The sequence below is a fragment of the Schistocerca piceifrons genome, chromosome 11 (genome assembly GCF_021461385.2).
Source record: "Schistocerca piceifrons isolate TAMUIC-IGC-003096 chromosome 11, iqSchPice1.1, whole genome shotgun sequence".
Classification (NCBI taxonomy): Eukaryota; Metazoa; Arthropoda; class Insecta; order Orthoptera; family Acrididae; genus Schistocerca; species Schistocerca piceifrons.
The window spans coordinates 168,816,244-168,829,018 of NC_060148.1; positions in this window are offsets into that span (position 1 = coordinate 168,816,244).

The window sequence follows — 12,775 nt, forward strand, 5'->3', positions numbered from 1 at the left end:
ACATTAAAGCTTCCACAAATCTGATATATTGTTACTTCAAATTACAGTAGCATTCTGTAGCACAAATGTTCCTCTGGCTTAATTTTCATTACATATGCATCACTATGATGCAGTTTCTTGGGAAGTCTGTGCTTGTTCAGGGCCAACATTATACATCTACTTTTACTAGATGTACTGTTTTATGTCACTATTCCTCAATGTGTAAATTACTTTTATTGAGAGTGTAATTCATCAGTAAGATGACTTGGGGATATTCCTCACATTCGTGAACAGCCGAGACACTCAGGAAATCTACCTTTTCTGGTCAGCAGTGGACTGTGCTTCTGAAACCAGCAATCATTGAAAATTGTCTCAAGTGCAGGTAGTAATTGAATGTTGTCTGAAATGAGTAAAAACAACTGTGTCAGCTATTTAACTCACCAAAATTATTTTATTCTTTCTAGTGCAGAAATGATGCATTTCCTATCAATTTTGTGTCCGTGCAATAAAACAGTCAGAACAGGAGAAAGTCTATCTTTCTTTTTCCTTTTCTTCTAATAGTTAGTAGATCAAAAATATTTCATTATGAGTGACAGAAGTTGACTACACAGATAAGTCAATAGACCTACGTAATCAGTGTAAATGGCGAAAAGAATACAAAAATATTGCTGGTGTGAGACTGTTAGTTGCATTGCATCCCTTCCAGGGATGGCAATATGACAGCTGCTACTGTGATGGTTGCATTCATTCCTGCACCATTCATACATCGTGTCTTCTGTTGCATACAGTAAGTAAAATTATACAGTAATTGGTATACCCAGTCACTGTAAGCTCTTTTAGTTAATTATAGTTATTACAGGTACACACCTTTCTCGTTTTGATTTGTAATCCTGTAAATTCCCCCATCAAATTGCATATGGGATTGTCACCTGCACTTTTCTATGCCCATTCATTCACTCAACTGGATGAGATATATTGAAATATACACATATTTATACATAGAAATATAGACCGAGATAAAAGAAATTTTGGGATACCTCCTAATATTGTGTCGGGCCTGTTTCTGCCTGTCGTCGTGCAGCAATTCGGTGTGGCATGGACTTAATAAGTCATTGGAAGTTCCCTGCAGCAATATTGATCCATTCTGCCTCTATAGCCATCTGTAATTGTGAAAGTGTTGCTGGTGCAAGATCTTGTGCACAAACTGATATTTCAATTATGTCGCATAAACGTTTGATGGGATTTGTGTCAGGCGATCTGGGTGGTCAAATCACTCGCTCAAATTGTCCAGAATGTTCATCAGACTACACTCGTGCTCATAAATTAAGGATAATTGCAACATGTGGTGCCACACAACGTGGCACTACACAAAACTGGTGCTAATAGCAGAGGCACATAGGCAACACACACTCGACACAGATCTGTAAGTCCACAGTATTGGTGATAAGCTGAGAAAACTGTCCCAAAACACATGTGCTATAAAGTGCCACTGTTTGCTGCGTATGTACCCCGACATCAGTATGGGATATGATCACCATGCACTCGTAGACAGGCCGCCCAACGGGTTGGCATACTCTGGATCAGGTGGTCGAGCAGGTGCTGGGATATAGTCTCCCATTCTTGCACCAGTGCCTGTCGGAGCTCCTGAAGTGTCATTGGGGTTTGAAGACGTGCAGCGATATGTCGACCGAGAGCATCCCAGATGCGCTCGATGGAGTTTAGGTCTGGAGAACAGGCAGGCCACTCCATTCGCCTGATATCTTGTGTTTCGAGGTACTCCTCCACGGTGGCAGCTCGGCGGGGCGTTATCATCCATCAGGAGGAAGGTGGGACCCACTGCACCCCTGAAAAGGCAGACGTATTGGTGCAAAATGATACCCCGACACACTTAACCTGTTACAGTTCCTCTTTCAAAGACATGCAGGGGTGTACGTGCACCAGTCATAATCCCACCCCACACCATCAAACTACGACCTCTATCCAGGCCCCTTTCAAGGACATTAAGGGGTCGGTGTCTGGTTTGTGGTTCATGCCAGATGAAACCCAGCGAGAATCACTGTTCAGACTATACCTGGATTCGTCCGTGAACATAACTTGGGACCACTGTTCCAATGACCGTGTACTGTGTTCTTGACACCGGCTTTACGGGCTCTCCTGTGACCAGAAGTCAGTGGAATGCACCGTGCAGGTCTGCGGGCGAATAAACTGAGTCTGTTCAGTCGTCTGTAGACCGTGTGTCTCGAGACAACTGTTCCAGTGGCTGCGGTAAGGTCCCGAGCGAAGCTATCTGCAGCAGTACTCTGTGGCCATCTGCGGGCACTGATGGTGCGATATCGGTCATCTTGTGGTGTCGTACACTGTGGACGTCCCGTACTGTAGCGCCTGGATGTGTTTTTTCTGCTGGAATCGTTGCCATAATCGTGAGATCACACTTTGTGCCACACGGAGGGCCCGTGGTACGACCTGCTGTGTTCGACCAGCCTCCAGTCGCCCTAGTATTCTACCCCTCATAATATCAATATGTGTTCTTTGAGTCATTTTCGACACACAGTCACCATTAGCACGTCTGAAAACGTCTGCACACTTACTCGCTGCACCGTACTCTGACATGCACCAACACACCTCTGCGTAAGTGGACTGCTGCCAGTGCCACCGTGCGACGACTGCAGGTCAAATGCACCGCACGGTCATATCCCGAGGTGATTTAAACCCACAAACCGCCCACCATAGCATTGTTTCACCATCTGTCAGCATTGTCCTTAATTTATGAGCCTGAGTGTAGTTGCCAAAAGTTGTGACATCGCATGTTGTCATCCACAAAAATTACGTCATTGTTTGGGAGCACGGTAGTCCAGGAATACTTGCAGATGGTCTCCAAGTAGCCAAATATGACCATTTCCAGTCGATGATTGGTTCAGTTGGACCAGAGAACCCAGTGCATTCCATGTAAAAACAGCCCTCACCTTTATGGGCCCCCACCAGCTTGCACAGTGCCTTGTTAACAATTTGGGTCCACAGCTTCAGAGGGTTTTGCACCGTGTTTGAATACTACCGTCAGCTCTTACCATCTGAAACTGGAACTCATCTGACCAGGGCACAGTTTCCCAGTAGTCTAGGGTCTAACGATATTACGAGCCCAGGAGAGGTGCCGCAGGCAGCGATGTGCTTTTAGCACAGGCACTTGCATCGGTCGTCTGGTACCAGAGCCTATTAACACGAGATTTTGCTGCACTGTCCTAACAGATACGTTCGTCGTTCATCCCGTATTGAGTCGTGCAGTTATTTCACACAGTGTTGCTCGACTGTTAACACTGATGTGGTCGGTTAGCACTGACAACCCTAAGCAAACAGTGCTGCTCTTCGCCGTTGTCAGCCATTGTATTGTCTGTTGTAAGAGTTAATGCCAGAAATTTTAGTATTCCTGGCACACTCTTGACACTGTGGGTATCGGAATATTGAATTTCTAAAATGGACTGTCCGATGCGTCTAGCTCGACTACCGTTCCACATTCGAGATCTGTTGCATTTGTGCGGCCACAATCTCGTCGGAAACCTTTTCACGTTAATCGTCTCAGTACAAATGACACGTCTGCCAATGCACTGCCCTTTTATACCTTGTGTATGTGATACCGTCATCTGTATATGTGTGTATTGCTATTCTGTAACTTTTGTCATCTCAGTGTAGGTGTTCATGTGGAAGGTCAGTAGAATGGAATGGGTAGTGCGTCGAAAAGAGCTTATAGGATCAAAATCGAGAAAAATAGAACAGCGGTTCTGTAAGCTGATAATGCCAGAAGTAGAGAACACACAGAATGCGAAGTGGTAATGACAGCAAGAAAAGCATTTCACTAAGGGTTATATTCATGTACACTGTAAAAATAATGTTAAGAAGTCTTTTATTGAAATTATTTGTCAGAAGTGTAGTGTTTTATGGGAGTGAAACATAAACAACAAATAGTTCAGACAAGATAATAGAAGCTTTTGAAATGAAGGTGTACAGAAGAATGCCGAAGATTAGATGGGTAAATTGTATAACAAATAGCAGCTAGTCAACTGAATTGGGAATGTAATTTATGGCATAATTTGACCAAAAGAAGGAATCAGTTGATAGGGCAAATCCTGCGGCACGAAAGAGTCGTCGATCTGGTAATGCCGGCAAGTGTGTGTGGTGTGTTGTGGTGGTGGTGGTGGTGGTGGTGGGGAGGGTAAGCACTGTAGAGGGGGACCGAGGCTTGACAACGGGAAGCAGTTTCAAGTGGATCTCAGTTGCAGCAGCTTCAAAGAGGCTTACACAGTGAATAGAATAGTGTGGAGAGACGCATCGAACCAGTCTTCAGACCAAAAACCGTGACATCATCATTAAATAGTAAACAGAAACAGCAGCCTCATAGTGCAAGAGGAAGGGCACTGACTTTTTATCTAAAATGCACTACTGTTTGTTAAAAGTATGACACACTGAACCAATGGTCTGCAACATGCCATGATAAGGAAATGTGTAGAAAAGTGGAGCCACACTAAGTGCCCTTTTTGTGTAGCTGGACATGTCAGTGCTAAACAATACTCAGTCCATTAGAGCCATCGTACAATGTGGAAACGTGTAACCGAGTGCCACTACGACTCGCCGATATTACACCCTAGAATATCGGCAGACGAGTTCATTCGAACGGGGCAGAATCGTCGGTCTCGATGAGGCAGGTCTGTCGTTCTGTGGCACTGCAGCTCGTACAGGGCACGCTGCTTCGACAGTGAGGTGTACTCGGAACCAGTGGAGAGAAGAAGACCGTACATTGCACCGATAAGGTACCGGAGGTACTGGACGATACAGTGTGAGATGACTGTCATCTCATGTGATTGGCTGTAACAAGTCTGTTAACTGACTACTGAGGCCCCATACAGTGTAGACGATACTAAAATTTCCAAGTACTGAGCACTGATTCTGACAGCCAGTCACAGTTTCGCAAACTGAGGGTAAGTACAAGTCCTGACCGTTTGTTGTATCACCAAATAAATCTAAATCCCAATTGAGACTAACATATGAAAAATTCAAACATTCAATTAGCACATACAAAGGGGGCATTATAACTCTGTGAGAACTGATTTTAAATTACTTTTTTTTATTAGTAGAAAAGCAACTACACTAGTCTTTGAAAAAAGTGAAACACCAAGACCAAGAGATGTGATCACAATGAAATTTATTCCATTTACAGACATGACACTACACAAAGGATTAGCATTAGATTGGTACATACACTGTGACTGCGGAAATTCAGTACAGATTATGTGTAAATAAGCTCCAAAACTAAAATAACTTATGTTAACCTATGTAAGAAATGCTGTATTTTTGTATTAACTCTGTGTATTGTCTTTAAATTATCTTATAATGTAAAACTGTAATTAACTCTTAAGGGTATGTGGCTGCTGTTTCTGTTCACTATTTAATGATGTCATGGTTTTTGGTCTGAAGATTGGTTCGATGCATCTCTCCACACTATTCTATCCACTGTGTAAGCCTCTTTGTAGCTGCTCCAACTGAGATCCATATGAAACTGCTTCCTGTTGTCAAGCCTTGGTCCCTCTCAACAGTGTTTTCACCACCACCACCACAACAGCCACAACCACAACAGCAGCAGCACCAGCCACAATGTTGGTGCAATGTCAGAGCACTGCAACGAGTGCGGACACGTCTGTGGACTGGGCTGGTGACACGTGTGCCATTGCGTCGGCTCCCATTGACCAGAAGACCCGGACACTGAGGACTGCACCGGGCACGTGAATCTCGACACTTGTATGCCGAGTGCCAAAATGTATTGTATTCGGACGAGTCCTGCACACACGTTTGACACCGCCGTAACGAACAAACCGGGCAGACTGTACTGCTGAACGGCATAGTGGACAGACACCGAGTGTGACGGTTTGGGGTGTCATTGCCTGTGACGTGTGATCTTTCCTCCTACGTCTGGAGAGGAATTGGAACAGCTACCGCTACGTCAGGGATGTTATACAGCTTGAGACACTGCCCTGCCTGCAGGCCATTCCACATTCCATATTTCGGCAGGACAACGCGCAGCCGTATGTGGAGAGAAATTGAGTGTCTCCTTCAGAGGATGATGGTTACCACTGCTTTGCCAGCCTTCCCTTTCACCTGGTGTTGAGTTATTATTAAAAAAAAGAGTTTCTCTATTTTGTGTGGTGCTGTTTAGTGGTAATTCAAAAATAAATTTTGGTAAGAGGAAATTAACTGGAGTGCTGTTAATTAAAAGAAGTAGCCAAGTATTAAAAAAAGAAAGTTTAAATTATCACACGCGACAGGTAAATTTAATAACTCAAGATTTTCTCTAACCTGTTGTGATACTCTGGAGTGGACTGACCGCGCAATCATTAATATTATGCACAGAAGTGCTGCCTGGAAACTGCATTTACAGATTGGCTTAACAGATCTCAGGGACACACAAGTGGCCACCACAAATTCGAACATCAATGATGGCAATGGCCAGCAAACGATATGTCTGCAGTCTTGCGGTTCTTGTAGCTGAAACAAAGAAAAGTTGGCAGGCAAGATTAATGTTGTTGAAATAAAATGTTGGTAAATAACAACAATTATTCATATATTCATGATACTTTTACGTAGATAAATGCTTTACATACCTTGAAAATATCTTTCCAGTACAACTGCCTGTTACAAAATCATTTGAGAGAGCGATCATCAAGGGATGTCAGTAGAGAGCAGGCCTCGGGAGAGGGGGAGGTTTATATACAAGTAGACAACTTTACTGTCATTTGTCCTCAGTCTCTTCCTGTTCTGAAAGCCTGTTTCGTGGAAAAATGTTTGAGAGACTTCGCTGCACTCCTTTCCGGTGCGGCTGATCCCGTAAAATTTGATTGTTGACGCCGCTTGCACTGTGTCTGATGCATTATTTACCAATTTAGAAATACAATTACTCTCCTTTAATTAATACAAAAATACAGCGTTTCTTACATAATTTAACATAAATTATTTTAGTTTTGGGGCTTAAGTTTATTTACACATAATCCGTACTGAATTTCCGCAGTCACAGTGTGTGTACCAATCTGTAATGCTAATCCTGTGTGTAGTGTCATGTCCGTAATAAGTGGAATAAATTTCATTGTGATCACATCTCTTGGTCTTGGTGTTTCACTTTTCTCAAAGACTAGTGTAGTTGCTTTTCTACTAATAAAAAAAGGAATTTAAAATAAGTTCTCACAGAGTTATAATGCCCCCCTTTGTGTGTGCTAATTGAATGTTTGAATTTTTCATATGTTAGTCTCAATTGGGATTTAGATTTATTTGGTGATACAACAAACGGTCAGGACTTGTACTTACCCTCAGTTTGCGAAACCGTGACTGGCTGTCAGAATCAGTGCTCAGTACTTGGAAATTTTAGTATCGTCTACACTGTATGGAGCCTCAGTAGTCAGTTAACAGACTTAAACATTTTTTAAGGGCACTGGATGCATAACATTGCTTTTAGTACCTGTGAACAGTTAACGAAATTTGTTTAAATAAACTTTGAGCACTGTATATACAGCATGTGTGTGGCCAGAGTGGTTTGTCCTCGTCTGCTCCACCACTGGCCACACATTTATTTATCGTTCACTTTCAGGAAAACTAGATGCAGGTGTTCTATTTATGTACTCAAAGCAGCAGATACAGCTGACCCCTAGATACCAAAAGCCATAAACAGCAGTGTGCTAGCATTCTAGTTCAGCCATATTCCTAACGATATTTTACCTTATAACCATAAGGAGTAGGCAGTGTTGCACATTGCTACTTGCCATGTATTGAGTCTGTCCTGAGCAGCCAGAGAAAGAGTTTTTTTTGTGTGTGTGTGTGTGTGTGTGTGTGTGTGTGTGTGTGTGTGTGTATTTTCCTCCTCCTGACAGAGGCTTTCGCTGAAAGCTTAATGTAGAGCAGTCTTTTTGTTGTGCTGTCTGCAATTCAACTATTCATCTTTGAAGTCTTCATAAATGTTAACATAACACTTCAATCCTTGAATTAGATATTCAGATAATTTGTGGAATTGTGGTTAATGAGGGATGTTCTTAATTGTGTTTTGAAGTGATTGGAGTTTGCAATTTCTTGCTTTTTGGTAGAATGGAGCTTGCCATCAAAGTATGTAAATCAATTCCAAATGCTGAACAAGGAGACTAAGTGTACATGAGATTATTTTTGTGTCATGTATTGTGACTCTGTAAGTTACATGTTCAGCTGAAACTGATTTTAATTATCAGCAACTACAATCATTTAGGAGTAAGTGTATTGGGAAGGTAGTGTAAGAATCCGAAGTTCTTGAAAATACCTCTGCAAGATGTATGGTTAAGTAATTTACACAGTATTGTTACTGCTCTCTCTTGCTAAACAAAGACTTCATTTACCTTACTGCCCCAATGTACTCCGTAGGAAAGCCCTCGGAACAAATGGTCACCTGTTGTCTGATCTGGATATTAACAAACCGAGCAGCTCCTCAAGCGTTCACAGTGTGGATTTAGGAGACGTCGATACGCTTTTGACAACCTGACCCTGCTAGAGGCAGCTATCCAGCAGCTTTCCTGCTTTAACGGTGCTGTATAGGGATATTTTTTGACATCGGTAAGGCACACGACACTACTTGAGGCACAGTACTCTAGACCACCTCTGCCAGTGATGCTTTTATGGCCAGCCACCCGTATTCACACGCCTGTATCAAAATCCCTAAGTACCAGGGTGGTGATGTGCTATTTGGATAGTTTAGAGCAGGAGAACGCTGTTCCCCAGAAGTTTGTTTCAAGTTTTCCCCTCTTTGTCACAGCCGTAAACAGTACAGTACAGTAATGAGTCACGGGCAGTGCTGCTTATTTGTCAATCTTGCAGTTTCTTGTTCTTCCCCGACAGTACGACAGGGACTCGTCAGTTACAACTTATAATGGAGAGGTTGGAGCAGGGGGTTCAAAAGATGAGTTTTTCTGTGGACAAGTGTCGGTTAATTTGATTTGTTCCTGTCGTATTTTTATGTACATTACTTGCATGTAAGGGCACCATTCTTCATTTTAAAAACCGGTGAGATTTTGGAGCCTCGCCTTTGATCCAAAGCTGTTACGGTTATCGCATGTGAAGAATCTGAAGGCAAGGACGCAGAAAGCGACGAGTACCTTAAGGTGCCTCAGGGAGCGGACGAGCTACATCTGCTGCAGCTTTATAGGGCTTTTGTGAGATTCTGGCTAGACCGTGGGTGGACGGTGTATAAATCAGTGAGACCTTCTTATGTCAGGGGATCGGGCTGACTGCTGGCGCTTACAGGACCAGCCTCCCCTACCCAGTCCCTGTGCTGGGGGGTTCGTGGACTGCCACGTACCATTCGGCGGCAACAGCCTTAGTAATGTCTCAGAGTGGTGTGCTTTCTTCAAAGAGTGCCGTGTGAACCTTAGTGATTCACCACTCTCTGGGCGGCTGGTAACAGCTGCAGCCCCACAGAATGTCGGAACCATCGAGGCAGCAGTTTGAACGATTGGCCGTCTGGAACTGCGAATCGTGTCACAGCAATTCAACATTTCCTATGGTACGGTACTGTTTGTGACACTTCGATATTTTGTAAAGTTGGTGCTCGCTGTGTGGCCGAGAACCTGACGCACGACCTTGAGGACCAGTGAATGATGACAAGCTCGGGTCTCTTAATGCCTTATTCCGCAGGAGGATATAACTTTCCGAAAGGAATTGTGGTGACGAGTCGTTGGTGTACCACTATGTGCTCAAAACTGAGCATGCCTTTGTGGAGTGGAAATGTGCTGGGTCCCCAGTGAAGAAAAAAAAAAAATTAAAATGACTCAGTGTGCTACCAAAGCGCTTGTGACAGTGCTCTAGGATGTGCATGCTGCGCTATTAGTGGGCTTTGCTGAACACAGGACCACTGTGAATGCTGCAGCCTACACTAAAACTTTGGTTAGGTTGTGTCGCACTCTCTGTGACAAATCCCACAACACTAATGCTCTGACGGTGTCAGACATCTTCGTGACAATGCTCGCCCCCACGTTGCTGCTCCTATTTGTGAGAAAATTCTCAAATCTGAGTGAGAGGTGTTCCAGCATCCACCATACAGTCCACACCTTGCACTGTCGGACTTTCGTCTGTTCGGTCCCATTAAGAAATTCCTGGCCAGCCAACACTTTGCAACACGTGCAGAAGTGAAATAGGCAGTCCCCAGATGGCTATACTCCAAATAAATGTACTTCTACAAACAGGGCATACTGAAATTGCTGTCACGGTGGGAGAAAGGTATTGAAATTGTTGCTGACTAGGTAAATGATGTAAGTTCATTTGTGGTTTTTTTATGTTAAACTATTTGGTAATAAAATTATTGTGCATCACTTTCCGATCTTCCATCGTAGATTCATTGTGATATAAGAGTATAAGAGAGGCTGTAACACAGTATTTTATGAAATTTTAAATGTGTCCCATAACTATACAGCTGTTTTCATGGGTGGGTCTAAAGAGGTGACTCCCTTGCTTGTTCTGTTGTTTTGCCCTGAGCGTATCCTCAAGATCCAGTTACCTCGAGAAGTCGCTTTGTGGAGTTACACGAGTTATGTGTGGAAAAGGATAAATGAGGAATTGTTTCCGGAGTGTTCCACTCCCAAATAACACCACTAGTGAGAGCTGCTAGGTAAGTCCCCTAGGTGCTTATGACAAATAAGTAGTTCGATATAAGATGTAAAGCACAAATTTTTAATGGTGAGTAGGCTAGTGAAATGTCTTGCCATAAATACTTTACTGCATACTTACAATAAACACCTACGGTCCTCATATTTTTAACAGATACTTCCTTTAATTATAGCTTTCTGCTGTTAAATCAAACTTTGTCTTCAAGTAATACATTTCATACAGTTGGAAAATGTATTGAAATAAATATCCTTTTGAAACACAATTCATGTATTTCACAAATTATTCTCAGCTCTGAAGGAGTACTTCTTACTGGAATGACACGGAGGTAAGAAAAAGGTGCCAAAGAAAAATGAAAATCATCCAATTCAACTATTTTCACTGATACTGCGTGCTGTGCATTCAGACGTGTACACGCAAATTATTTGAATAAAAAGACATTTAGTACATGAACAAGAATTTTAAATTATTACTTGTCTGATAAACAAGATACAGCACAACGGTTCCCCAGTGACTGCTGGAGTCACGAATTTACAAATGAATTACTGCACCGGTCAGTCGTATATCGGCTATTTTACAGTGTGCGGGGCATCGAACATTCGATGCACACTCCAAAAAACCACAAACGCTTTGTGTTTGTACTGTTCTTAAGCACCGTGACAGAGTATATTGCATAGAATGAAAACTGTTCTACAGTTGTATGATATATTCTTAAGGAAATTTACGTATGTAAGCTGCATGTCAGTAAAACATGGATAAAAGGATTGGCATCCACACTCTTCATACACTTTGGGCATGTATCTACTTGTTTTGAGGATTGGATACATAAATTGTATGAAACACTACTTTAAAAGTAACAATAAAAACATTTAAGTTCAACAGAATATGTGAAAAGCATATAGATAACCCAAGTGGGGAAAGAACAAGAAAACCATCCACACAGTATGAATACTATCTTTACACGAATTCACATAATAATCATCATCTTTACTCATTTTTTATTTTATGGTTTGTCTTTCCTTTGGTATTAACAAACTTTTACTTTGTTATTAAATGACGTTGTTCAAACTTCGTCATGACATTGGAAGAGTTCCATAATGATGTAATCAACTGGCGTTGTTGCTTGGCATCAGTGACATGTAGGAAGCCGCAGGCGGAGGTAGCAGGGGTGAGAGTGAGTGCCAGAACACTGCGGCATGTCCAACACTGGTTTGCCTTGTGCCACCAAACTCATTTCTTTCGAGATTACGATGACACACGAGTTTACGGCGTAGGCTGGAGAGCCGCAGGATGCAAAATACGCTACTTGCGTCTCAGTCAGGTAAGCTGCAATGTACTTAGTTTTTTATCGTCTACAGAAATATTCGTGTGGCGATCACAATTTGTCTCGTCAGTTCCGTAACACGCTTTCCGGTAAGTGTATTGTGTCTTAATTAATCCGTTGCTTTGCACAGTGTTTGTTTTGCATCACTAACGTTTTCATGTATTTTGTTCTGAAATTATTATAGTGGTACAGTACTAGAAACATTCTTTCACATCTAGTTCCTCAATGCCTATTTATTCACATAATATCTTTACACTTAGGATAACGTGAGCTTCTGGTATATAGTTTTACATTTCAACAGTATTATTTTTGTGAACACGTACTTGACACGCTATGCTCCGCTGACACATTTGCTTTAATATTTCTTGTATTGTAATACAGTTTTCTTTGGGGGTAAAGTTAGTCTAGCTCTGCTCATATTTAGTCTGCACTAATGTGAAAACCGTTCTTACACACCAGATAAGTCAGATAAAGGTGTTTGATACAGTTCCCCACAGTCATTTAATGAACAAAGTAAGAGCATGTGTACTATCAGACCAATTGTGTGATTGGATTTTGGATTGAAGAGTTCCTAGATAACAGAACGCAGCATGTCGTTCTCAATGGAGAGAAGTCTTCCGAAGTAAGAGTCATTTCAGGTGTGCCACAGGAGAGTGCCGTAGGACCGTTGCTATTCACAATATACATAAATGACCTTGTGGATGACATCGGAAGTTCACTGAGGCTTTTTGCGCATGATGCTATGGTATATCGAGAGGTTGTAACAATGGAAAATTGTACTGAAATGCAGGAGGATCTGCAGCGAATTGATGCATGGCGCAG